Source organism: Polypterus senegalus, chromosome 12 (assembly GCF_016835505.1).
Source record: "Polypterus senegalus isolate Bchr_013 chromosome 12, ASM1683550v1, whole genome shotgun sequence".
Taxonomy (NCBI): domain Eukaryota; kingdom Metazoa; phylum Chordata; class Cladistia; order Polypteriformes; family Polypteridae; genus Polypterus; species Polypterus senegalus.
The window spans coordinates 64,962,870-64,990,467 of NC_053165.1; the positions used below are offsets into that span (position 1 = coordinate 64,962,870).

The 27,598-nt window shown below is 35.6% G+C and overlaps 1 protein-coding gene across 14 annotated transcripts in view; it reads right to left on the reverse strand.

The window, feature by feature from the left end:
• LOC120540858 (membrane-associated phosphatidylinositol transfer protein 2) overlaps positions 1–27,598 on the reverse strand; it is a 202,459-nt gene that overhangs the window by 131,636 nt on the left and 43,225 nt on the right. For all 14 annotated transcript variants that reach the window (XM_039771973.1, XM_039771963.1, XM_039771964.1 and 11 more), the window contains one exon: positions 10,033–10,093. The gene's annotated coding sequence lies outside the window, so the exon portion shown is untranslated. The remainder of the gene's footprint in view (positions 1–10,032; positions 10,094–27,598) is intronic.

Below are 27,598 nucleotides of genomic sequence, written 5' to 3' on the forward strand. Positions count from 1 at the left end.
CCGATGGCCAGGGTGGACAGAAAATACAAAAAAAAAACTCCAAAGGCTGGAGAAAAACAGTACACACCAGAAGTTTCTTTATGACAACACAATAACTGACTACATGGCACCACTTCTTTAAAAAATTTACATTTTCAGTTTGAAATAAGGCCTGCAGAACATTTTTAATTTATCCATTCATTTTCTTCTTCTTCTTCTTTCGGCTGCTCCCGTTAGGGGTTGCCACAGCGGATGATCTTCTTCCATATTTTTCTGTCCTCTGCATCTTGTTCTGTTACACTTATCACCTGCATGTCCTCTCTCACCACATCCATAAACCTCCTCTTAGGCTTTCCTATTTTCCTCTTCCCTGACAGCTGTATCCTTAGAATCCATCTCCCAATATACTCAGCATCTCTCCCCTGCACAATCTCGCCTCTCTGACTTTGTCTCCCAACCGTCCAACTTGAGCTGACCCTCTAATGTACTCATTTACTGTATAATCCTATCCATCCTCATCACGCCCAATGCAAATCTTAGCATCTTTAACTCTGCTACCTCCAGTTCTGTCTTCTGCTTTCTGGTCAGTGCCAACACCTCCAAACCATATAACATAGCTGGTCTCACTACCATCCTGTAGACCTTCCCTTTCACTCTTGCTGATACCTGTCTTGTCACAAATGACTCCTGACACTCTTCTCCACCCATTCCACCCTGCCTGCATCCATTCATTTTTTAAATCATAAAATTCACTACAGGGCTACATGAAGTCAAATGTCTATTCTTAAAAACTGGAGCATAAGGCAGAAACCATCTTATATTATGAATGCATTCCACAATCCCTAGTTAGCCTAATCTCTGTTTTTGGGTTGTGAGAGAAAAAACAGGATACACTTGAGAAAAAGCTTATGCCGACATACAGTATATACTGAGAATGAGAAAACACCTAGTAGGAATTCAAAACCAGTCTCCTGATTCTGTGAGGCTTAAGCGTTCTACGGTTTACATCAAAAATGCAAGTTTGAAGGGAGGCGTGAAATATGACAAAACATTATCAAGATGTTTTTTACCAAACGGATGCAAAAGATATATTCGGATTTTAATCAATTTTCAGTACCTGAGTGAAGTAACTCTAAGGTTGTGAATAACTGACAGTACGTCATATTTTCTTAAATACCAATATAAAAGACATGTTCTGATTTTTAATTAAACTTCATTAAATATGTATAGTGGCAACAAAGTTGCTAATAACTGACATATGCCAGACTGGAAAATTCTCATTGTACAGAGAATTTCAATTTAATTTTTGAGTTGTATAATATTTAAATCATGCAATGCACAATATTACTGAAAGTGATACAATCTGTAATGAAAACACATCATATACCAGTTTATTGAAGGTTATGCATTACACTAGTACACAGCTACTGTAAGCAAATGTGCATTAAAATGTCCATTATTTGACAGATATGAAATATCTTTAGCATTTCATTTGAATTATATCAATGACTTAATGTCTTTCCTACACAAATACAAATTATGTTATTGTTTAAGAAAGTAGATATGTACAACTAGCTCTTGCCGGTGTACCACTCCCATCAGATGGCTTAAAAGGATGGTACCACTTTAGATGGCAACATTTCATGCCTTGTGCTTTCAGTATTTCTCATTTTTGTTTTGTCTTCTAAAATATATTTTTGTAATGAATCAAGTGTATGTGTTACTCAGAAGTCTCTAAGGCAGTAATTGCAACCGTCTAGCCTTGTCTTGGTTATGGTTGCTCAGTAAGAAATCTTCCCTGTGCTTTGTTGAAACTAACAGTTTCTACGCCTCATTCTTCCTGGACCCAAACATCAACAAATACATAGGTTCATTATAGAGGGAAAGACACCTCAATATAAACATGATGACGGCATATGGCTATTTAAATTTAAAGGCACAGATAAAAATCTATTTTTATATTTGAGAAGAGCTGCATTTTGCCCCTAACTATTGTTTTGACTAGGGAGAAGGGCTCACTTGATATACAGCAGTGTCTCTGAATGTACACTCATCAGGCTGCGAATTACAGTGTGTATCTGGCTATACCTGCTTCCGTTGCCTTGCCAGTCACATCCCTTTAACAGCTAGTGTAGAACTTGGTCCATAGTTACTTCCTGGATCTCCCTGCAACAGGCATTTCCACCAATGCTGGGATGCAACTCTTAGTAATATGAGGAAGTCAGCTGCATTAAGTAATGTTAATAATAGACTGTCTCTCTCCCCCTCCCTCTGATGTTCTTCAAACGAGTACTTGATACATTAAAGGCTAGGCTGGGTAAGGAGGGATTAGAGAAGATCTTGCTGACCAAAGCATTTTGAAGCACATTTCTTTCCATATTTGTATCATAGGATAGGTGAACGTAGTAATACTGTCCAGCAAAGAGAATATATAAAATTTAGAAATTAGGTACTTCACATGAAATTCAAAAAGTAAAGATAAAGCAAAAAAAAAATCTGCTTTAATTTAAACAACTATCGTTTAGTTGTTTCCTGTCATTGTGCTTATTTTCAGGTACCCTGCATTCTGTTAGTCCAAAATGACTTCAACATTAACAAGTGACTGCAGTGGTTATCAAGTACACTTATGTTGTAGGACAATAATGGGCATGTGCTTTGCAGGTGTATAGCCTTATGTGCAACTTTTATCATCTTTGCACAGCCTGATATTGTTGGTGTCATTTTTGTCAAAGGGAGTGGTGCACTAGATTTAAGGCAAGTTTTTTTTTTCCTTTTCTGAGTTCCTTGATCTTTAGGTTTTTCATGTGGTTTTCTTTCACCCATATTTAATGGCCAATAAATTGATTAGCTTACATCATGGCCAAAAACACTAGTTTATTTTATTTTTTATTCTACAGGCCAATTTTGATTGGGTTAAACCACATTATTATTGCTTGTTCAGACCCCTTCTATAGTGCAATTTAATTTCATACAGTTGGAGCTCAATCACGTAAAAGATGAGTGACGCAAACTACAGTGGCATCTTTAGACTACAGTTTGAACCAAGGTGACTTACAAGATCAGGACACAAATGTTTAAATCTATATCTTGTTTCACAAATGGGTCACACATGGGCTAAGTGAAATTGACAAGGACATGGGAACTGAACCAGCAAACTAGATGATTATACAGTACTAGACATTAAGCCCGTTACAATAACGGGCACTAGAACAGTAATGCATAAACATTAGTAGGAACAGTCTGTATTAAATGGCAAGGACCTTGACCTCATTCTGTTTGTTGTCTTAATTTTTTTTTTTTTTTGTCAAAAATATTTTTCCAAGAAGCCTAAAGTAAAATAATAATAAAAATAAAATAGAAACGTATATGACAACACAGTAAGTATAATTAATATTGTCTTAGTGTAAAACTTTGTAGCAATCTGTAAGACACAATATCTGAAGAAGATATTTAGGTAAAATGTTCTATTTTTTTACCTCATGAAATTTTTCTATGCAATTTCATTATAGACAACATTTCTTGTAAATATTCCGCCTGAGCTTGGCAACAGTTTGCCTTGTTCAGGACCATCTACAACCTTGACAACAACATCTGGAAAACTTCTAACTCTTGATAATGCAACATATAACTGACCGTGGCTAAATACTGGTTCTAGCAAGTAAATGGCAACTTTTTCTAAGGTTTGCTCTTCTGAGTCTTTCTCTTTTAGCGTTTTTCTGACAGGCATTTTGTTTTTCTTCAATCAATCCATTTGCTCGTATTTTTCTTTGTCTTTCAGCCTTTCTTTTGTTGATGTTTACTTGTTGAGCTGACCGTTCTTCCAGTAAATGTGGCTTATATAGGATTTGATTGTCTGTGTCTTTTGTCTTACTTGATGTGTCCTTTTTTTGGGTGGTATGTTGTTAGTAGATACGTCCGTAATATTTTCTCTTAAAGTAATACTGGCTTGTATGTGGCTGTAATATGCGTCACTGTATTGTGTGTCTTTAATTTTCTCTCGCAGTAATCCTAGTTTGTATTTCTGTAAAATGCCTGCAATTTTCTCTGACAGTAATACTGGCTTTGTTGTCCGTAATATGACTTTAATTTTCTGTCACAACATTGGGCAATCAGCAGAGTGTCCCCAGCAACTGATTTAATGTGTGGCGTGTAGCTGATAATTGTGCCTGTGGCGTCTCCCCAGCAAGAACTGTTAAGTTCCTCAGCAAGTATTTTAATCTGTGCTGGTGTGCAGCTCATTATTGTATGTGTGGCGTCTCCGCAACAACGGATTTTATGTGCACGGCCGCAGCTACCCAATCAGCACTCTCCCCAGCAATGCTGTCCTTTATTTCTTATCATGCGCGGCTGTGGCAAGGCCATTCACTGTGTGCCTAGCTTCCAGTGTGTGTGCGCGTCCACAGTGCCGTGCGCATGGGCGGGGAACGGTGCGCTGCACGGCGCGGCCCGCACATGCACACTTCACCAGAAGATACACATACGGACACCTGGACGCACACAGGGGTTTTATTAAAGAGGATTGTGTCCAATATATAATGTTCTATTTAAAATTAACTTCACTTGAAGAAAATCCTTTTTAGCTGAACTGGGCTTCCATCTTGACACTACAATGATCTCAAACATTAACTTTCTTTTGAGAAGCAGAAAATATTTTTTTTGTTTTTTTCCTTTTCAGATTTGAAAATACTAAAAGATGGTATATTTAATGAACAATCTACCCCATCAAGGAATTAGCACAATACGTTAATTCCAGCAGACATTCCATATATAGTCAGCAGGACAAGTTTTTTTTTTTCAATTCTGGCACAGCCCTCTGGGGAATTTGTATCTATTAATCTGCCATCTACTCAAGTTTGACCTAAATGAAAAAAAAATCTAATTTTGAAGTTTAGGAATTAATACATTTTATTATTTTGTATAGAGGCTCAAAGTAAAAAGCTTAACACACATACTGTAGTGATAAAACAATGCCCCAATAATAAGACAAAAACAAATTATACCCATTGCCAAAAACTCAACATACTTATAAAATTGTCACTTGCTGTTTTTTAACATACAAGTTCTACAAGGAGTATAATTTTCTCATGATTCTATTAAATTATTTTAGTAGATTTTAAACAGTGCTTTCAGTTCAATATAAAAAGAAGCAGATAAAAAAATGAATAAATTAAAATGTTTCGTCCATGGCTTTGATTTAATAGGCAATTTACAGTATAGTTTAGACTATGCTGCATTCTTAAAAATGCTTGGTACAGACTTGTTGAAAAACCACACAGTAATTTTTGAGCAACTGGACTGACTTTTGTTACCACATAGTATATTTCAAAAACACTGATCCAGACCTAAAGAGAAAGAATATGTTGTGCAATCTCAAATTACAGCAACACAACTGCCACATAGCTGATATGTTAAACTGCATGTTTCATATAGTCACACTTAAAACAGTTGTTCTCTGATTTTCATGCATTGTCTAGATTGGGCTTTGGATTCATGCCCTGTAGTTTGCCCTAACCTCTATCTACATCTATGGGTAAGCAATGCTAACTGTACTACTGTCAGGTGACAGAAAGGACCAGGGGAATATGTATATGAAAGAAAGCTGACTATTATGCTTCAGAATAACATCTCCTAATGCCAATACATGAAGAGGGGCCTGAAATTCATTTTTAATAAAAGGAGGGATTTCTTCTCATGTAAAAACAAATTAATAAATGTATAGACTTGGAAGGGGGTTAGAAGAAGATTAAGAAAAAATTACATGTTTATCATGGATTATTTAATTTTTAGTAACTAAATGAATACAGCGTAAACAATAATAAGAAAGGAAATGTTTTCTTATAATATATGGTCCATAATTTTGTCACAATACCAGAAATGACTGAAAACTGCACAATATAAATGCTCACACTTACAGGTGCTGGTCATAAAATTAGAATATCATGACAAAGTTGATTTATTTCAGTAATTCCATTCAAAAAGTGAAACTTGTATATTAGATTCATTCATTACACACAGACTGATGTATTTGAAATGTTTATTTCTTTTAATTTTGACGATTATAACTGACAACTAATGAAAGTCCCAAATTCAGTATCTCGGAAAATTAGAATATCAATTAAGACCAATGCAAAAAAAGGAATTTTAGAAATGTTGGCCAACTGAAAGGTATGAACATGAAAAGTATAAGAATGTACAGCACACAATATTTAGTTGGGGTTTCTTTGACCTGGATTACTGCAGCAATGCGGCATGGCATGGAGTCGATCAGTCTGTGGCACTGCTCAGGTGTTATGAGAGCCCATGTTGCTGTGATAGTGGCCTTCAGCTCTTCTGAATTGTTGGGTCTGGCGTATTGCATCTTCCTCTTCACAATACCCCATAGATTTTCTATGGGATTAAGGTCAGGCAAGTTTGCTGGCCAATCAAGAACAGGGATACTATGGTCCTTAAACCAGGTACTGGTAGCTTTGGCACTGTGTGCAGGTGCCAGGTCCTGTTGGAAAATGAAATCTGCATCCCCATAAAGTTCGTCAGCAGCAGAAAGCATGAAGTGCTCTAAAACTTCCTGGCAGACGGCTGCGTTGACCTTGGACCTCAGAAAACACAATGGACCAACACCAGCAGATGACATGGCACCCCAAACCATCACTAACTGTGGAAACTTTACACTGGACCTCAAGCAATGTGGATTCTGTGCCTCTCCTCTCTTCCTCCAGACTCTGGGACCTTGATTTCCAAAGGAAATGCAAAATGTACTTTCATCAGAGAACATTGGACCACTCAGCAGCAGTCCAGTCCTTTTTGTCTTTAGCCCAGGCTTGAAGCTTCTGATGCTGTCTCTTCTTCAAGAGTGGCTTGACACAAGGAATGGGACAGCTGAAACCCATGTCTTGCATACGTCTGTGCCTGGTGGTTCTTGAAGCACGGACTCCAGCTGCAGTCCACTCTTTGTGAATCTCCCCCACAGTTTTGAATGGGTTTTGTTTCACAATCCTCTCCAGGATGCGGTTATCCCTATTGCTTGTAAACTTTTTTCTACCACATCTTGTCCTTCCCTTCGCCTCTCTATTAATGTGCTTGGACACAGAGCTCTGTGAACAGCCAGCCTCTTTAGCAATGACCTTTTGTGTCTTGCATTCCTTGTGCAAGGTGTCAATGGTTGTCTTTTGGACAACTGTGAAGTCAGCAGTCTTTCCCATGATTGTGTAGCCTACAGAACTAGACTGAGAGACCATTTAAAGGCTTTTGCAGGTGTTTTGAGTTAATTAGCTGATTAGAGTGTGGCACCAGGTGTCTTCAATATTGAACCTTTTCACAATATTCTAATTTTCCAAGATACTACATTTGGGACTTTCATTAGTTGTCAGTTATAATCATCAAAATTAAAAGAAATAAACATTTGAAACTAGCCGTGTGCGCCCTACTACGTTGCGCGTGTTAAAGGTGTCTGTGAAGGGCTCCCTGTTTAAACATGGCTGCCAGTCGTGAACTGGGCCCTTCGCACAGCATTATGATTTTTATAAGGGAAACAAAATTACAAAAGAAAACCCTTGGATATTGATTCGATAGGAATGGCCTACTCGCAATCACTATCCGAATCGTAATTATGTGGTGGTGTAGGAGCATTTCTGCTTCTGTCCGTTCACAGTCCGTCTCGTTTTCACGACGCTGTCGTTTCCTCTCACGATGTCTTCTCAACCTTTCTCCAATCTCCCACGTTGCTTTGTGGCAATCCAAAGAGTAAGGCAATATACACGGAGCAATGGTTATAAAAGGGGGACACATAGGTATCCAGGCTCTTTAAAGCATAAATAGGGATCACTTCACTGACATGTGAGCAAGCCACGGTACAACTGTGAGACATGCAGCACTCGTCGGCTACAACATAACAATAATAATTTCGGAACGTGCTGTTACGTTGTCGTTCATTTTACCCACTGTCTTTCTTTCATTCATACGTTACGTAGGCACATATCTTTTATCTTCGGCAATCTCATTCTCTAACCAGGCCTCAGGAGCTAACCAGCGTAACACTGCCCACCACCCCTTTCGTTATTCCGGCACATTGTTGACATCCATGAGTAACAACAACGTACTAAACTAGAAGATGGTCTATGCATGCGTGAAATTCGCGAACAAACAAAGATCAAGATCTAAATGAAGATCTCTTTAGTTAATTTAAAGCACAACAATTTGTTTAGTTTGAATGTCTGTGTTTTGAGGTGTGACTGGCGTACTACAGTCTTCAGTAGTATAAGCCTGGAGGAGATTCTTAATGCAATGCCTATGTTTTAGCTGTCTCTCTACTGCCATCTAGTGCTTCTTCTTCTAATTCATTCGTGGACAAACAAAGATCAAGATCCAAATGAAGATTATATATAGAGATACATCAGTCTGTGTGTAATGAATAAATCTAATATACAAGTTTCACTTTTTGAATGGAATTACTGAAATAAATCAACTTTGTCATGATATTCTAATTTTATGACCAGCACCTGTAATATTCACATTGAACATATATTACTAAAAACAACAAGCATTTTAAACAAAGTTACCACTTCAATTTTGTCTTCATTTTAAAACGATATTAAGTTAGACTCAAAGATCCGTGAATTAAATTTATGATTCCCTCAATTTGTAATGAAACTCAAGCCCTGAAAGGCAATAAAAGATTGATCCCGAACCAGCACCATGAGGAACACCAAATCTGCAGAGAAAAAAAAAAAAAATCGGTAATGTCTTCAGCCTCCTACACGTATTGAAAATGTTTAGACGCACACGAAGTCAGCTAACTAGGAAAAGCACCTGAAATTCTCAAGCAGAATGACGTTCATTTATTCACTTTTAAAACCCACATATCCTGAGTAGAACCGTGGGGAGGCTGAAACTTATCCCAGCAGGCAGAAAGCCCAAGGCAGGAACAGTCCCTGGAGAGGAGCACTAGTCCGGCATAGGGTGAACACACTCACACACAATTACACAATAGGGCCAATTTAGCAATGTCAGTTTATCTAACCTTCATGGCTTTGGACTGTCAGCGAAAACCAGCACACCTAGAGGAAATTCAAACAAACTTGGGGGAAAACATGCAAATTTCAGACAGGGATCATCCACAACAGGAACCCTTTTTGTTTTACTGTAAGGTGGTAGCACTGCCACTGCTCTACTGTGCTGCCCACAGAATGAAGTGATCAAGGAAAATAATGATGCTCTTTAGTGTACTGGAACAATTAGATTATCATCATTTACGTTACTGGATTGCAATTTTCTCTAAATCTTCAGAAAAGGTAAGTATAAAATTTGAAAATGGACAATGATTCTTAAGATTATATTAATCTAAAACTGATTTACACTCAGTGACTACTTTTTTTTTTACATACTATACTCTCTGGAATTTGCAGGAGTGAGCAGCCTGACTCATCTGAGGTAACACAGGGGCCACAACCATTCAAATAACAACTATCTCTGAATTTAGAGTGTATTGCACCTTAAAGCAGAAGGGCAATAGTCTTAATACCAACTAAATGTAATATGAATCCCGTAGTATACTTAAGAATTACTGCCGACTAAATGAATTCCTTTATGGCTACAGTTTCCGAAAAATACTCTGTGATATTACGGAGTCACCAAAGTTAAAACTCCCTGAAGAAAGTTCATAGCACAATGTTAAATCAATGCCTCAAAAATTCAGGTTGGTCTAGACATAAAACAGAGTCCTGCTCAGTACTAGATAGACGTGCTTAATAAAGCAGCCATTAGAGTCATTTAACAATGATCTATGAATGGCAGATGAAAACTGAAGCTACATGGTAGGAAATTACTAATGAATATAATGTGTCAGCAGCATATAATGTAGGAATGCTTGTGAAAAGATTACACAACTAAGAACATGATAGGCTACCTAACTTAACATATATTATATTATTAGTTAGCTTTCAAACATTTTATGACACATACAGCCACAAAGAAATTGTAATTATTCTCAAAAGAGAAAAAGCAAAATCCTAAACCCAGGTACCAAACATCTTAATTCAAGGAGCCACCCAGACTCACCATGGTAGGGGCAAACATTGTTGATTCCGGAACATCAATGCAGTCACTCCAAAGTCCAGTTCTAGATTAGGAAAGATAAATGAATCAAAATGAAAATGACACTAAGTGACATAAAAAGACATAATGAGAAGGCAAAGCAGTCACAACAGTTATTAGAAAGCAATATCAAAAAATGCATCAGTGGCTCTGACTGCAGTTGCCTAAATTGAAAAACTAATTTAATAGTCTTTAGAATTGATTTAAATGATAAAATTAATGGGGTCACAGTCAAATACTATTAGGTGTATTAGCTACAAAGCTACCATTCTCTAGAATTAAGACTTTGCCTTGCAGTTTTACAGTATTTATCCCTAAAATTGTTTCACAGCCTTCATCTTAGGTTAAAAATTTTCTCTCTACAGTATGGGTACAACTAACAGGCCAATTCTAATATTATTTTTAGTAAATTTATACTATAGATAAAAAAACAAAAAGTTTATGATTTATTTACAGTGGTGTGAAAAACTATTTGCCCCCTTCCTGATTTCTTATTCTTTTGCATGTTTGTCACACAAAATGTTTCTGATCATCAAACACATTTAACCATTAGTCAAATATAACACAAGTAAACACAAAATGCAGTTTTTAAATGATGGTTTTATTATTTAGGGAAAAAAAAATCCAAACCTACATGGCCCTGTGTGAAAAAGTAATTGCCCTCTGAACCTAATAACTGGTTGGGCAACCCTTAGCAGCAGTAACTGCAATCAAGCGTTTGCGATAACTTGCAATGAGTCTTTTACAGCACTATGGAGGAATTTTGGCCCACTCATCTTTGCAGAATTGTTGTAATTCAGCTTTATTTGAGGGTTTTCTAGCATGAACCGCCTTTTTAAGGTCATGCCATAGCATCTCAATTGGATTCAGGTCAGGACTTTGACTAGGCCACTCCAAAGTCTTCATTTTGTTTTTCTTCAGCCATTCAGAGGTGGATTTGCTGGTGTGTTTTGGGTCATTGTCCTGTTGCTGCACCCAAGATCGCTTCAGCTTGAGTTGACGAACAGATGGCCGGATATTCTCCTTCAGGATTTTATTGGTAGACAGTAGAATTCATGGTTCCATCTATCACAGCAAGCCTTCCAGGTCCTGAAGCAGCAAAACAACCCTAGACCATCACACTACCACCATCATATTTTACTGTTGGTATGATGTTCTTTTTCTGAAATGCTGTGTTCCTTTTACGCCAGATGTAGCGGACATTTGCCTTCCAAAAAGTTCAACTTTTGTCTCATCAGTCCACAAGGTATTTTCCCAAAAGTTTTGGCAATCATTGAGATGTTTCTTAGCAAAATTGAGACGAGCCCTAATGTTTTTTTTACTTAACAGTGGTTTGCATCTTGGAAATCTGCCATGCAGGTCATTTTTGCCCAGTCTCTTTCTTATGGTGGAGTCGTGAACACTGATCTTAATTGAGGCAAGTGAGGCCTGCAGTTCTTTAGACGTTGTCCTGGGGTCTTTTGTGACCTCTCGGATGAGTCGTCTCTGCGCTCTTGGGGTAATTTTGGTCGGCCGGCCACTCCTGGGAAGGTTCACCACTGTTCCATTTTTTTGCTATTTGTGGATAATGGCTCTCACTGTGGTTCGCTGGAGCCCCAAAGTTTTAGAAATGGCTTTATAACCTTTACCAGACTGACAGATCTCAATTACTTCTGTTCTCATTTGTTCCTGAATTTCTTTGGATCTTGGCATGATGTCTAGCTTTTGAGGTGCTTTTGGTCTACTTCTCTGTGTCAGGCAGCTCCTATTGAAGTGATTTCTTGATTGAAACAGGTGTGGCAGTAATCAGGCCTGGGGGTGGCTACGGAAATTGAACTCAGGTGTGATACACCACAGTTAGGTTCTTTTTAACAAGGGGCAATTACTTTTCACACAGGGCCATGTAGGTTTGGATTTTTTCTCCCTAAATAATAAAAACCATCATTTAAAAACTGCATTTTGTGTTTACTTGTGTTATATTTGACTAATGGTTAAATGTGTTTGATGATCAGAGAAACATTTTGTGTGACAAACATGCAAAAGAATAAGAAATCAGGAAGGGGGCAAATAGTTTTTCACACCACTGTAAGTCTTTTAGACCCAACTTTAACTATGTCAAAAATTTACTTGCACAGTGTACATTATATACAGGTAATACAGTGTTCACTGACTGTCATGTCACCTTTACTCATTCAATTTGACCAATGTTAGACCACATGTAAAGAAATCATACTAAGATTCAAATATTTTAAAGAATTAATGTGCAAATTTTAGCATTTCACTTTTAATGATTACTCGCGAAAACACTCTTATATTACCCTCAGGCAAACTAAGCAATTGAAGCACAATGCTTATTAATCAAAAAACAATCATAATTCTTAAAACAGTAAAAGATTCAATACATAGTCATTTCTATTCTTAACGTGACCTAATGCGCTAGGAACAACACTTACTCTGAGTGACTATGGTAAAATTAAGTGACTCTTAATATTAGATAAAACGAACAGTAACTGGACAAAAAAAACAAAAAAATTACATTTATTTTTGTATTAAAGAACATTATGCAAAATGAAATTACAGCATTGAATTGTTTCCTTGGCTAAATAAAATACTTCAAACAAAAACAACTGTAATTAGACATTTCCTGCTATTACCGATTAGTCTATCAAAGCTCTGCAAAGGAGCTCTGTCAAACTCAACCCTGCTGAACTGTATAAATAAGTATCTATTTGTGCTTTTTAGGCAAGAACTGCTCATTTGCAACAGGTCCTTTCACAATATATCTTTGGTGTTTACATTTGAACTTTCCTTGGTTAATCCAAAACTATAACACCAAATAATATTTATTAATACTAGGGATCTAGTTTTGCTTGCCCAACCTCGGATTTGGTTTACCGGATATACAATTTAAAGAGATTGTTATTTTCATGAGAATTGTTACATATGCATGATTTTCACTTTTACTTTAAAACTTTTGTAAAAACAATACTTGTCCTTTTTTGTCCGGCCTCGGGCGTGGTTAAATTTTTCTCGCAGGACATAAAACGCTGCTTGTGTTGTGAAGAGGGTGCAGCTGACCGCACACTAAGGAGAAGCGGTCAGATCATCTGCTGTCTTCCTGCTGCTGCTGGTCAGCTGCATGTTCTGCTTGTCGCTTGTTGTTGTTTTAAGAGCTGGGAGCACATGATGTCTGTCTGCCAAAAGCATTCCAACGACTGCTTGGTTAGATGTCCGTGAACTTGTTTTAAAAGTTGTCTCACTGCCTTGTCTCACGGGATATCAAATTGTCTTCCGAGAAGATCACATCTCGTCTCCCTCCCAGGATTTTGTTTTATAATAGAGAGAGAGCACGTTTTCATACAAACAATGTATCTCAAAGTGCTTTACAAAATGTCAAAGGGAAAGTTACAAGAAAAGAGAGTAGCATCCTTACATACAGTGTCATAAATATTCTGTTGGTCTGCTGCAAGATGTACTTGCAAAAAGTTCCTCTTTAATCCATTTATTCATAGAATACTGCCCCAGATCTTTCAAAGACCATCCTGGTAAAGCTGAGTCAACCAGTTATGTTTTTAGGGAATGATGTTAGGTAGGTACAAGTAGTGAGGTAGTACTCTGTTTGTCCTGTGGGGCAAATTTGGATTTACGTATACAGAAGCGCAATAAATCAATACATATTATAACAAACACATACATACCAGAATTACTAAAAAGAAACAAATCTTCTGACTTGGCTAAATAGCAGTCATATCCATAGTGAGGAGCCCCAGTAGTATTTCCTGACACACTTTTGTTGAATAGTTAATAACTAATCTTATTAATAACCACCTCTATAAACCCAATTTATGAGTCTTTCTGGTGGTCATAATTATTGAGCTTTACTAAATCAGGAGAGGGATGCAAATCATTGAATATTGTTTAAAGGGTTTTTTATGACATCTTGGAAACCTATTGACTTTAGTCTTCGATTTAAGAGGCCTGCAATAAAAAACAACTGAGATCCCAAACACTTTCAACTTGGACAATATGTTTCTAACTGTGGTTCAGTGGATCTTCAAGAAATGACTACAAAACCTTTCCATGGCTTTTGAATATATTTGGTTTATATATTTATTATATGTGGTTATTGTCAGTCTGTATGTTATTAAACATACCACAAGCCTTTTAAACATGATATAAGCAATGTAAAATGACAGTAACATGTTTCAAAATTTATTTTTAAAATGAAAACGTAATATTATTCATAGCCTAGATTATAAAATGCTTATAGACTGTTAACAGCTGGTTTATAATGAATACCTAAAAATGTGACCAGGATCCCAAGAGTGTTGACATAATCATTCTAATGTGAAGGGACAACATGATTGAAATTAATAGTAGTAGTACTAGTAGTAGTAATAGCACTGCCACATACAGTATATTAAGCAGTCTGTTTCTAAATCAGGTGTCACTGTCCAACCAAGCATAAGTCCCTAATTATCTATTTGATTGGATTTAGTTCACTATGGAGACAATAAATTTAAATGCATAAAGGATCACCAAACTAGCTTTTCACATTAAAACCAACAAAATTATCTGTCCACATTTACTGTGAAATATATGTAATAATTATTAAAACAAGAAAGGTGCCATGTACATTTTTATTGAAATGTATAATAGTATTTTAGTAGAGCTTTGGACAAAAGAACTGGTAAGGCATAAGTATTCTACCAGCCATACAAGAATAAAAAAAGACAAAAAAGATTTCTATATGTTGTTTCAGCAACTCTTAACAGTTTACATGACAGAAATATAAAGGTAGTGAAAAGGAAAGATGGACAACCAAAGGAAAGAACCACCAAAAACAAGCTTAAATGGATGTGCGTGTGTGTGTGTGTGTGTGTGTGTGCGTGTGGTTGGGGGGTGTTTCAGTGATATATATTCATAGTATATTCAATAAAAGTTTATACTAGAGGATGAGCTGTCATAAGGGTAATCTAAAAAGAATTGTAGTCTAATAATTTTTGAATCTCCAAAAAATTATACATGTTGCTCTGACAAAACTGTGTCAGTTAACATGGTTAACGTTTGTGATTAACGTTTTCAATTTTTTGCGTTTATTTGGAGTGGACAAACCTTCTATTCCATAACAGTGTGTTAAGAAGCACTTCTGGGGGCTTTCTCTGCCCATTGCTATCAGGCAATTCAAAGCTTCCACCCAATGTACTCATTAAGTTTATTTTAATCAATCTGTTTACTTATTGACTGATTGATTGGCTGTATTATCTGTCCTGTGACTCTGTATCCTTGTTTTTTATGTTTCTGCTGCTGTATACATCTGGATTTCCAAAGGAATTAACAAAGTTTAACTAATCTAATCTAGTTTAAAAAACCAAACACATAATGAGAATGAAAAGTGGCTTGGGTAGAAATTCCACATATCAATGTTTATATAACATAAACACAAAGGCCTTTCAACTAAAACACAAAAAAATGACAAATTACTTAAAAATAATGGCAGAAATAATTTGTGTCACTACTCTACTTCATTTTACATCACATTATAAAAACATTAATATCTGTTATACCAAATAATACAAAAAAACAAAATAATCCTCCTTGAAAAATCCCTTGTTAATATTACTAATTTTTTAGGAAAACAAAACCACCACTCATTCCTGCTAGGATTGATGAGTTTTATTGAAGAGCAAGTGACTTAATTTAAAAGTATGCACTACATCAAGGAAAAAGTCAATAATTAACTAAACATTTTGAAAAATGCATTAGAAAGGCTTGAGCATGCCATTTTATGGTAAATCTACTGAAAAATGCATTTCAATTTACACACAAATTAAATCACATGCTCAGTAAATTTTCCATCATATGGAGTAAGCAAATACAGTGATAACTTTTTGTGGCTTTTCACCACTCTAAAATAGGCAAGCTTCTTTTTCGACCATAAAAGGTCATATTCAGCTGGAAGCTGGAAAGCACATTTTACAGGAATCCTGGAAGACTCAAGTAGTAACATGCTAAACCATTTTACATTGCAAAGCATACCTAGATGATTTAATTACAGTAGATATTTACTATTTTTATGAGTATGCTAATACAATAAAGTCAATGTGTACACATTAGAATATTATTTTATGTAAATAAAGATACTAAGGAGAAACTCCTCAGATTCTTTTTTCAAACTAGGTTTCATTAGCTTTAAACCAATTTAGTGAAACCTTTTCATCATCAGTATAGAATCTCTTGAGAATGGATATAGCAAAAAACAGATTCCAGGATGGTCTGGCATACAGAAAGTACAAACTCACATATTAGACAATCACTGCCAAGGAAATACTATGTGCTTTCTTGACTTGTGTGTCATATTATATTAGAGAGCCTGGAAGCCTGCACTGATAACGCTTTGTCGCACTCACCACATGATGAACCACCTGGTTTGGGACCAGAGTGTAGCGGGTGATACCTCAGCACCACACTGTAATGGTATGAGATGCCAATCCTTCCACCAACCCACAAGATTTACAGGGCTGGATGGAGATTAATGTCATGCTCAGGACAAAGTAATTGCAAGTTAACGGCCTTGCTCAAGGGCCCAACGGAGTAGAGTCACTTCTGGCATTTACAGGATTCAAACCGGCACAGATCCCTATCCTCAGAAACACTACTCCACCATGTTATATTAGTTAAAAGTTTATTGAGTGAGGCAGGGAAAATAAAGTTTATATGCATATTGCTCAGCCAAAGTATGTACAATCTTAAAAATACTAATGTATTTTTGTAACAACTTCTCCATCATTAATGATCAGTTTCCTTTCTTGTACTGACATGTTTAAAAAAAAAAGTAAAAAAAAATTACAAAATAATTATATACATTCTGCACCATGTATTATATTGTGCTGGACTACTTGGATGGCAAGGTGTTTCCAGTGACAGAACTGGCATAATGCAGGGACACTATAGGGGTCTGGTCCAGCACAGTTTATACTTTTAAAGAGGAACCCATTCTGGTAACTGAGGAGTTTGTCTAAGTGGCAGTCAGAGCTAATGGCTACAAGGGGCCATAATATAAATCCCTAAAGGAATACTCCACCAAAAAGAAGGAGTTTTCATAAACAAGAAGTAAGCAACAGAGGATTTTTATGTTCAAAAACTTTGGTTTATGAAGATATTCATTTGAACATTAATCCCATTTCAGGCTAAAATGATTTTAAAGTTTAACAATTAGTAGCAACGTTTAGTAGCAAGTTTCAGCTCAAAAATCAAACACAGCAGTAAGGAAAGCAGTTTGTGCAATGCAGTTTATTTTATTTAAATATCTAATAATTTAAAACTATTGATACAGCAATGAAAACGTGTCACTCCAATTATGCCGGTAGCCCTGAAAATGACAGCATCAGAAAAATGAATTGCTTTCTTGCTACAATAATGACTAATGAGGCAGATAGGAGGATTTTCAATTCAAATGCTCAGGCAGATCTGAGCACATTCCATTTTTATTCACCACAGCATTTTCTGAAAGTGGTTTATTTAACAATATTTTAGTAAAAATACATGTGATTGGGACATTGTTGAGCATATGACTGGATGACTTAAAATATGGATTATACTACTAAAATATCATTCAAAAGGGCTATTCATTTCAAGAAATTAAAACACAATTTGTAAATAATTACAACATAATCATCTAATCTTTAGTATCTAAATCAATTTTTACAACTGAGATTTTATTTTGTTTTTACATCTTTAACTCAGAATTCCCCATTCATCTTGCAATACATCAGAGGGAATGTATGCAAAATCTGGAGATATGAACAAATAACCTCCTGCTTTTCAAATTAGATTAAACATTTCTTCATTTAAAACGCATTTAATTGGCAACAATAAAAAAGACACTACTAATACAGTAGTTATACAGTGTGAACACTTTCTGGATATCACATTGCACAGTATATTAAACTGAACTTGTAAGTCCAACATCCTAAAGAAAGGCTTATTTCAGTCACATGAGGTGCCTGGTGGATAATCTTGAATTCAACATATCAACAAGTCAAAACAAACCCAAGTATGTTTACATAATGAAAGAGACTCACTGAGAAGAATAAAATGTATATCAAAAACAAAAGTAAACAATATGCATTCCTAAGATTATCTTGCATTTCATTGTTTACACTTCTCTTTCAGCAAGAGAACAATGTCTCTGATCTTTCCAGCCATATATATATGAAATTCTTTACATTTCAAGGTGACACAGTTTTTATACAGAGTAATATTATTGAACATACACAACAAGCTTTTCAAACTACAATCAAAGGGAAAATATGCAGTTATCAACCTAGGTTCTTGGGTTCAAACACAAACTAAATAAACATTACATCTTTGTGGCCTGTTATAGATATTAAGATATACCTGTATATATATAGATACATATAGATATTCAGGCTCATTTACCCAAACACTAGACTAAAAAAAACTTCTGCCACATAATTAATTTTGTTTTGATACTCCAGCAAAAGTACAATTAGCCTGAAAGCAAAATTCCTAAAACATTTCTGATCTACAAAAGTGTTTAAACTTTGTTTATTGATTAATCTTGAATAACTGTGGAGTTCCTGATTTAAAATTTGCAGGAGCTAAATTGTTAAGTTATGAATTCTAAAAATACAAAAAAGTAAAATTGACATAACACTAAATTGCCAGTTTCTTAATAGGTTTATAAATACCAGTATCCACATGTGAATTTGAAATATATTTTTTGGCTAACCACCTAGAATAATAGAACTACCTTAGATGCATGATGCAGAGATTTCAAGTACAAAGTTATTAATCGATATTCTAATCATAAACTATTACACTAACAGTTTAAAACAGATACCTATTTAAACTATAGATTTTAGTTTTAAATATTGTGTCACAGTAAAAATGTCATACTTTCAGATGTACAAACTTTTTTTATTATACAGTACAATCTATCAACATGCAATTTACAGTCTCTTGAACCCTTTCAGGCAAAGCTAAAGAATGACTCTTTTAAATTTCTAATTTAGTAACTCAGCATTATAATAAAGTTTATTACATGAAAAAATCCCCAAAATGAAAATTTAGCCTAGTTACATAAATATATATGAACAACTTAAACTGTAAGTTCATTTTTTCAATATCACAAAATGACCTCCCTCTATTCTAAGACAACTGTATATGCAAAGAAAATAATGCTGAAGAAAATATTAACAGTATTTTAAATAAATTTTAAAATTCTTATATTGATGTATTGTATGGTATACACTAATAAGGAATAAAAGAATACTGCACACATGAAACATATGGTGGCACTGTTTTAAGGGTGAAAATTAATATTTAAACAACTGTATCCTTTTTGTTGAAACTGAATGTAATAATACTTGTTGATCATGGAGCCATATTCGGCAACATGTTTCAAAAATGCATGTCAGAATTTCAGTTTACTCTACTCATTACTAAAAACTAGAACTTGGAAGCTGAATTTCACATAGTGGCCTGCTGAACAGTGTTAAATAATGTAGAGCTTTTGTACACACACGGAAAAGTTCAGGACAGTCTGCTAGACTTGCAGACAGACTGCACAATATTTTTACAGCTGTGAAAACTCTATATCAGGCTTTTAACTTGAGCCAGAATGCAGTCAAAACAGAGGTTTTGGAATCTTACAGTGAATGTAATCTTTATTTAATCAAAACAGGTACAAACTGACAATGCTATCATATACGCTTAGTGTGATTCAATGTGAAAAATGTCCAGTTTTCCTGCCAAGCAGACAGAAGTCAGCTACTAACTAACCTTAGTGACTCATTTAAGGTTTTCAAATTCTGAATGACCTGTTCAAGTGTCTGTTGAATAGATGAATCAACACAGAAAGATACTTAAGTAAGCAAGTAAAGGTGGTGGGATATGGAGACTAAGCTGTACTAGGGTTCACCTCATATTATACTTGGCACTTTGCATTTTGGCTCAAATGCTTTGTTTTAGTCTTATATTAGCACAAACATGCCTCCCATTTTTTGGATTGATCAGATATGTGCCATCTTCCAAATTCCCGATGGGCTCTGACATGTTTTTTCTTGCCATGGCAGAATGCATGCTTGTTCTAGATCCATTCTTCTTATATAACCTACTCTCCACTTTCAACCGGTGAACTGTTTTTAAACTTACTATTATCTTTCAAAAATATTTTTATTGTTTGATCCCCAGTTCTGGATAGAAGGCTTTTTGTTGCCAGGCTATATCTGAGTGGTACTGTACAGTTCTGTTTCTTTATTCTTAAGCAAAAACTGACTTGTTCATTTTTTTATACCTTTTTTACCCTTATCTAGTTTATATCTTTAATCACTTTTAATCATTTTCTGAGTCCCCTTTTTAAGTACAGTACCACTAGGAGACAGAGCTAGTCCTATGGCAAAGGACTCAAAATTTTAAACAATTCTAAATGACATGCCATACCACTGGAGGACACACTCACAAACACACTGGAAATATATAGAGATGAAAATCAACATAAATCATGTTTTTATAGTAAAAGAGGTTAAGAAAAAAGCCAAAGTCAATGGAGAAAAGAACATCTCTCTCTCAGACATACAAACGGCAGCAAAGTTAAGAAATCAAGCTGTAGTAAAGAAACTGTTTTCTTCCAAGCTACCAAATCTTACTGCTTCTTTCTGATAATTTAATTCCTGTAAAGATTTTTGGTCTTCATTTTTATATTTTCACTATTAGATCAATGCTCTAATCTTATTATATTGCTCATTAGGCAGTTCCTGAAACAAATTTATCAATTTTTTGCCACAACAAAAGGTTTTGAACAAGTACTCTTTTCTAATTTTGTCCCTTTTTAAGTACTTCATGTTTTTGTTAATCAACCAACAAAACATGTTTGCACAAAACAAAGGCTTATGCCCAAATTCCTAATTTTCTAAAGCATCTGATGCCTATTCTTGGTATCTTCCCAATGCTGGAACCCGCAGCCTATAGTGTTTCCAAAAACATTATTAAGAAATATTTTCAGTTTATTTTGTATAGCAGAATACCCGCGCTTCACAGCGGAGAAGTAGTGTGTTAAAGAAGTTATGAAAAAGAAAAGCAAACATTTTAAAAATAACGTAAGATGATTGTTAATGTAATTGTTTTGTCATTGATATGAGTGTTGTTGTCATATCTATCTATTTATATTATATATATATATATATATATATATATATATATATATATATATATATATATATATATATAGCAAAATACCTGCGATTGGCAGAGAAGTAAAAAGAAAAGGAAACATTTTAATAATAACGTAACATGATTGACAATGTAATTGTTTTGTCATTGTCATGAGTGTTGCTGGCATATATATATATATATATATATATATATATATACACACACACACACACACACACACACACATCTATACACATACATATATACAGTTATATATATATATACATATACACACATACATATATACACATACTGTATATATACACACACACATATATACATACTGTATATACACATATACATATCTACATATATACTGTATATACACATATATATACAAATCTACATATATATCTACATATATATATTAGGTGGGACTCGATTAAAAAATTAATCCAATTAATTAGAGGCTGTGTAAGAATTAATCTTGATTAATCGTATGTAATCGCACGTAAATTTGCCCCAAATCGCAAATGTTTTTTTTTTTAATTTAAAACGGTTTTAGTGGGCGACAGAATCAAATAATAGACATGGACATGAATATTGTAAACTGAAGCTGTTTTAATTTCTGAAAAAAGCTTTTAAACTGCATTTGAATTCAAAACAGAAACAAAAATATCATCCCTGGTTAAAATTGGGCAGACTTAAAAATAAAGTGGTAGTTTAAGTACTTTAAGTACATTTTCAGAATAGTATTGTCTTTAAATAATAATAACCAAAATTTCAACATAAAGTGCAGTTTTCTTCTTAAAAAATAAGTCAGAAACATAAAAGGTAATTTGACCAGCTTACTCTTTAAACTCTGAGTAACATTAGCCAAAATTATTTTGTACATTAGGCTAAAACAGTGTGATCATTGAACATTTTGTAATTAGATGTATTTAGAATTACTAACGGTCACGGAAGTCCAATGATCCCCAGTAAGAGCCACAAAGTCCGCTTTCTGTAATGCATCTAATTTTGCTTGCTTTTCAGTGTGCACAAAACCATGCTTTTATCAAGGCTTCGCCGGTAGTCGAAATGATCAGTCGTAGGAACGCGCTTTATTCCGACTCTAACATTTTTGTAGCTGTGATGTGTGCATCAGTGTAATGGATGTACCAGGAAATCATGCATTGACAAAAGTTCCCGTTTGCTTGGAATTGAAAGTGTGATTAAATGCGTATTTTTAACGCTTATGGAGTACATGCATCGAAGCTTCTCAGCTGTGCTTGTGCTAAGAAAGGAAAATTTTAAAATAACGTAACATGATTCTGCGTTAACCTAATATTTTTCATACGTCCCAAACCAAGGAGATGCTAAGGTAAAATGAATCGGTAGCGCTGTACATAGTCAGTACACCCTCTCGAATCGAACCTCGAATGTCGGCGTTAGAGGCTTAAGACTCTACAATTCGCCACAGCGTGTGGCTTGTCTATGCTAAAGTATGTATTGTAGATCGGGTATATATATACATTTATATATATACCCGTATCGCAGTGGAGAAGTAGAAGTTATGAAAAGAAAAGGGAACATTTTAAAAATAACGTAACATGATTGTCAATATACAGTAATTGTTTTGTGAGTGTTATTGAATGTTGCTGTCATCAAGGATTTGATTATCATTATTTCTTTCAATCAGGCTCGTATTTGTAGGATGTGTTCAAGTTACATTCCGTGTTTGTCAATCGTTGTAAAGATAAGAGGTTTCATTCATCGATTAGTTCCTTACTGCATCAATAAACAGCTCGTCTTCCTCTTTATCTGAGATGTGACAAACTGCATGCACGGTTTTTTTTTACACTGTCTTCCTTTAGCAGGACATTCACTTTTTCCACCGTGTGCTTTGTTTCCGCAGTAGCTGCACTTATGAATATGATTGTATGTATAAGGCGCTTCATATTTTTTGCTGCCTTCTCAATTGTGTAATTCGGTTTTGTTCAGCACTCTTTGGAACTGTTGCTTTTGTCTGCGCATTGCGTCAGTTCACGTGAGCGCTTGGTGTTCTTGCATCGAAGGTTCCCAGCTGTACTGGTGCCATCTCGTGTAATGTCAGCTAAGACCCGGCACTTAAAAGTTTCTCTCGCAGTTTCAATGAGTTTGTGCCAAACACCACCCTGACCATCTCATCTTCCTCTGCATAAGCACAGTCCTTCACCCGTGAACATTTACCGGCAGTGTTTGTATTGGATTGCGCTGATGGACGGCCTTATATGGGCAGGCACTAAATTACAAACGCTAGGGGCAGCCTGTCTATGAACTTAATTTAATATAAACTTACGGTTCACGCCGTGCTTTGTTTCCGCAGTAGCTGTACTTATGAATATGCTTGTATGCATCATTTGCTTCATAATGTTTTTCTGCCTTCTCAATTGTGAAATGGCGTTTTGTGCTCATCGCTGTTTGGAGTTCTTCCTTGTTCTCTACGTACTTACGTAGGAGGCGTGATGATGTCACACGAAACTCCCCCCACGGCCATCTCCAACTCAAGACTCCATTACATTATATGGGGAAAAATAGCTTCCAGTTATGACCCTTATGCGTAGAATTTCGAAATGAAACCTGCCCAACTTTTGTAAGTAAGCTGTAAGGAATAAGCCTGCCAAATTTCAGCCTTCTACCTAGACGGGAAGTTGGAGAATTAGTGATGAGTCAGTGAGTCAGTGAGTGAGTGAGTGAGGGCTTTGCCTTTTATTAGTATAGATTTGTTTATATAGTCCCTTACTTTAATAACAAAGAAATTATTAACATGAACAGCTTCATATGCCTACAACAAAATCATTCATAACCGTTAGCAATGTTGCTAGTGTAGGTATCTAACATGAAATATAAGTAATCCATCCATCCATCCATCCATTATCCAATCTGCTATATCCTAACACAGGGTCTGCTGGAGCCAATCCCAGCCAACACAGGGCCCAAGACAGAAACAAAACCCTAGGCAGGGCACCAGCCCACCGCAGGGCAATATAAGTTATTCTTCTGTAAATGTAATCAATTATCGTTCATAGTATCATCTGGTGCCTTGGCAGAGTGCTTCTCAGTCTTGTCTCTCCAACTCCTTTCCCCTTCCAAGTTTACCCTGTTTTGACATATCCTCTACTTCTCGCACACATTTTACTATGTACTGACCTATTTTCCTTTTTTGCAAATACAACTTAATTTATCATTGTTGACTGCCCACATGTTCCTTGCATCCTATACTAAGCAGTCTTTGAAGTCTTGCTTAATGATGTTATTTAATTTATCACATATACATTTAAATTGCGACTTTGGTTTGCCTCGGTTTTTGCCACCCCGAAGCTTGCAAGTTGCATCTGTACTGAAAACATAAGTCTTAGACTCCTCTCTTCTGATTAACTTCTTTAAATTTAAATCTTTCTTTTATTTTGAAAACTGTTAATGTGGAGAATCTTACATTTTAAACTGTAAACTGTTTATATTAAATTTTATTATTTTGCTCAAACAAAACAGGATGAACGGAATTGTCAGGACTTTAATTACAGGCATTGGAAACATCCTTTTGCATTTTACTAGTAATTTATGCATTTGTTCCTGTCAGTTTCTTTTTCAATTTCTTTATTTCTTGGGAATGGGAATAAGGTACATAACACAGAATCTGCTTTACTTAACATGTGAACAGATGGATGCCTTAGGACCAGGATTTACCAAATTAGTTTACAGCCTTGAAAAGGAAGGAGTAGGGAGGTACTTAAAAGATAAAACACTTTACCAAATCAAATGTGTGCAAAGTCAAAAACCCTACGTGTGCATTTTAAGTTAAATATGGCTCATCTGATGCACCAAAAATGAGAAAAGATGATGAAGAAAAATAACAAATGAAGGGCAACGTCAGAGATCAAGAGGCTTGAGATAATCTGATTTGGATGTCAGAAATCATAACCATGGGACATTAACTCCTTGATCCTTCTGATTTTCAGTAAGCTTTTATATCCAGGCTTTGCTATTTGTTTTATTCTCTATTATATATTCTTCTATTTGGTATCGTTATACATTAATAAATACCCTGTTGCTTTTATATTTCCTATACTTTGTCTTTACCTAGTCCCTTTTTGTAGGAGTTCAGTTTTGTTGCAATTTAATTTTAAAGAGTTCTGCTCCATCCAGATTTTAATTTCACTAAGGCAGGTTGTGAGCTGAGAAAGCTCTGATTAAGTTCCACTTTTAACATAGAGTTGAGTATCATCTGCAAAAAAATGACAGCCCAGTCCATAGCTACGAATAATATGGCCAAGGGGAAGCATATAAATACAGATGAGAAGAGGGCTGAGGACAGAGCCCTGAGGAACTCCTTGTTTGACTGGCACCGAGCTGGATCTGCTGTTGCCAAGACTAACAAACCCTTGCCTATCAGTCATATAGGACTTGAACCACTGGAGGGGAGTGCCAGAGATACTCAGCATGTTCTCCATTCTGGACAGTAGAATGTCATGTCTGACAGCGTCAAATGCTGCACTGAGGTCTAACAGAATTAATATGCTGGTTTGTCCAGAGTCTGCTGCCATAAGCAAATCAATGGTTACCCATAGCAGAGCAGTTTCACAGCTATGCTGCACCCTGAAACCAGACTGAAAGGGTTCTATCAAGTTATTACTGGTTAAGTAATTGGTGAGGCTACAATATGCTCAAGAGCTTTTGACAGTAAAGGTAAGTGGGAAATAGGCCGGAAATTGTTAAGATTGTCAGCATCAAGACCACAATTTTTTAACATTGGGGTTACAGAAGCAATTTTAAAAGTGAGTACTTCTTTGCTGTTTATGCTTGACTTTTTTTCCATGTAGTTGTTTCTTGACCTTACTGCCACTTTGAATACCTCTGAGCTTATTTTATTTATCTGATTACATGATATCTGCAGTAATAAACAAATAGTATGTCACTGTGATTTATGCTTTAATATATTGTATATTTGGTATGTTTTCATATTCAGCTCAAGTTGGACGGTTGGGAGACAAAGTCAGAGAGGCGAGATTGCGTTGGTTTGGATATGTGCAGAGGAGAGATGCTGGGCATATTGGGAGAAGGATGCTATGGATAGAGCTGCCAGGGTAAAGAAAATGAGGAAGGCCTAAGAGAAGATTTATGGATGTGGTGAGAGAGGAAATGCAGGTGATGTGTGTGACAGAACAAGATGCAGAGGACAGAAAGATAAGGAAGAAGATGATCCGCTGTGACAACCCCTAACAGGAGCAGCCGAAAGAAGAAGAAGGTATATTTTCATATTTTACATTGCATTTACACATGCATAAAAATGTTTTTGGGCCAGCATTAAGCCCAAAATAACTTGTTTTTCAGAGATAGCAGGTCCAATGCAAAATACATTATCAATTTTATTCATTAACAAATCCACCTCTCTCCAACCTCTCTCTTGTAGTGATCCCCAAGAACAGATATTTCTGTTCAGTACCTCATATTGTCAGCTAGGATCCATGGTTCATCAGCAAGACCTCATTTTCCATTAATGAGGTAAAGACACTTGGCTTTACCTGAAAATCACAAAGCTCACAGTTCACATATGCCTTCAATCCTTGTAGAAATAAACACTAATAAAGTTTAACAGCTACTTTCATGATACCCAGCTCAACTAGAAAAATAGGAGTCTCATTGTTATGCTACCCATGATTACATTTGGGGCTTCTTCTCTCTGAATCTGTCCATTAAGCTCCATTACAATTAAAGTTGAAATCATGCTTGAATACATTTTCTCTCTAGAGAATTTTTAGAACAACTATACACAAATTAATTTTATTCCTTAAATATTCTTATGTACTGTACCTCCTGTAGAGATGCTCACTATACTGTATTGTATCTTATGTATCTGCTCCCCATACTGTTTCTTCATGTTTAGGATTTTCAGAATGTTTTTTCTTGAACTCATACACATTATGCTTTATCTTCATTATATGCTGTCAAGTCTATTTTGAATTTCATTTTTGTGCATATTGAGAAAACCCGTGTGACTAGAATTCATGTGGAAAAGTATCCAATGAAATGTTTGAAATGAAAGGTATGTGTGTGTGTGTGTACCCTGCAGTGGGCTGGCGCCCTGCCCAGGGTTTGTTTCCTGCCTTGCACCCCGTGTTGGCTGGGATTGGCTCCAGCAGAACCCGTGACCCTGTATTTAGGATATAGCGGGTTGGATAATAGATGGATGTTTTCCTTTGTTTTAACTGTTTGATATAAGTTCTTTTCATTTTTTTATCTAGTTTTAGATTTCTTGTGTTCATGTCCTCATTGTGAAGCTATTTTTTGTATAAGTTTGCCTTGATTGTATGCAATGTTATTTTCTTCAAATAAAAAAAAACTTTAAAAAATA